Here is a 1,648-nt window from a genome sequence, read left to right on the forward strand (position 1 = left end):
AATTCCTTTACAATTTGGGATATGACATACCCCTTCTTTGGGGTCACTGTGACAGATCTTGTTAGTAAGGCGTGTGTGTGTATGTGTGTATATGTGTGTGTGTACTCACAGGATGCAATACTAGTGGTCGGTGGTTCCTGTAGGTGGATATTAGGAGTTGGAGGAAGATTTTTTTCTTAGTTCTGTAGAGCGTGATGTTGGTGCATTACGAGCATCTGAAGGACACAGTCAGTGGCAGCCCTTTTTGGAAATATTAAAGGGGCAGAGAAAGAGAGGATGGAAAAAAGTAAGTAGGTGGGCTCCATACTGTAGCTGTCCGGACTGTTTTTGTGCATAGTAAAATCCCCTCAGAGGGCTTAAGACAAATTTTGGGGAACTCATGTCTATGGCCATGCCACCCTGAACAAGCCCGATCCCGTCTGATCTCAGAAGCTAAGCAGGGTCGAGCCCTGTCTGATCTCGAAAGCTAAGCAGGGTTGAGCCTGGTTAGTACTTAGATGGGAGACTACCTAGGAAAACCGGGTGCTGTAGGCGTAAAAAAAAAAAATTGGAGGAACTCGTTAAGGGGTCGGGTGTTCTGTTATAGCAAGCAGGGTGGAAAAATTCAGCAAAATATGGATCGCTGCTATTAATGTAACTTCCCTTTAAGCCCAGAGCATAAGTGCCCTGGGAAAATGTGTGTTACACAGACAAGTGCTCATTTCTATGATTAATTCAGCTGGCTGGAGCTTATACTAATGAGACCAAGGCCAAGGCTATTGACTCTATCCCCATAGGAGTTGCTGGGACTCATGGCTCCAAAAGCGAGGTGACGCCCTTCACCTTTGCACATAGTGGGGATTGGGTGAGAGAGTATGATGTGTGACTCCACTTAACACCCATGCTTTCCCCTCTAACACAATACCACTGCCCTGAGTACACTTGCAGTTGAAATTTGGTAACAGGACAATCTAACCAATGACATTGTCCCCATAGTCACATTACATTTTAAAAAGCAGAGACTGCTAGCATTAGAGACAGCACAGGTTGCTAGATTAGTCCTTTCAATGGATACAGGTTTCTCTACCCATTGGTTTTCACAGACAAATAGAGCTTGAAAGAAACTGTCCAGGTTACCCTGTTGCCTGAGGGTTTAATAAGGATCTCACATGAAACCTTGCAAACAAGCCTGCATTCTTTCTTCACCTTCTGAGAAGTAATTGGCAAACTGCAGCCATGTACACTGGACAGGAATCAAGTTGGATGTTTTACCTGGGTTCCCTGGATCCTGTGCCTTGAAGTGCCCCATCACTTAGTCCGAAGCCTTTCCTTCCATGCTCCATCCTGTAGGACTTGTTTTAATTACCTCCACAGCCTCTCAATCTCTGTATTTATCAGGATTGTTTGGGTTGCAAGTAACTGAAACTCAAGTCAGCCCAGCTTTATTTATGGACTCACATACCTGGGAAGGGGCCTAGGTTGCTCAGACTCTAAAGAGTTGCAGGATCGGAGTCTTAGAAACGGGATCTTGGCTTCATTCTGCAGCTAGATTCTCTCCAGGTGGTAGCCAGCAGTCCCAGGCGCACGATCTCCCAGCTTAGCCAACAGAGCCGGAAAACTACCTTTTCCAGAATCTTTAGAGAAATCCAAGAGAAGGGTTCTCCTACGT

General features: G+C 45.6%; 1 pseudogene; it reads left to right on the forward strand.

The window, feature by feature from the left end:
- The first annotated feature begins 381 nt into the window (after positions 1–381).
- On the forward strand, positions 382–534 carry LOC112484004 (annotated as a pseudogene).
- Positions 535–1,648: the final 1,114 nt, after the last annotated feature.

Source organism: Pteropus alecto, unplaced genomic scaffold (assembly GCF_000325575.1).
Source record: "Pteropus alecto unplaced genomic scaffold, ASM32557v1 scaffold166, whole genome shotgun sequence".
Classification (NCBI taxonomy): Eukaryota; Metazoa; Chordata; class Mammalia; order Chiroptera; family Pteropodidae; genus Pteropus; species Pteropus alecto.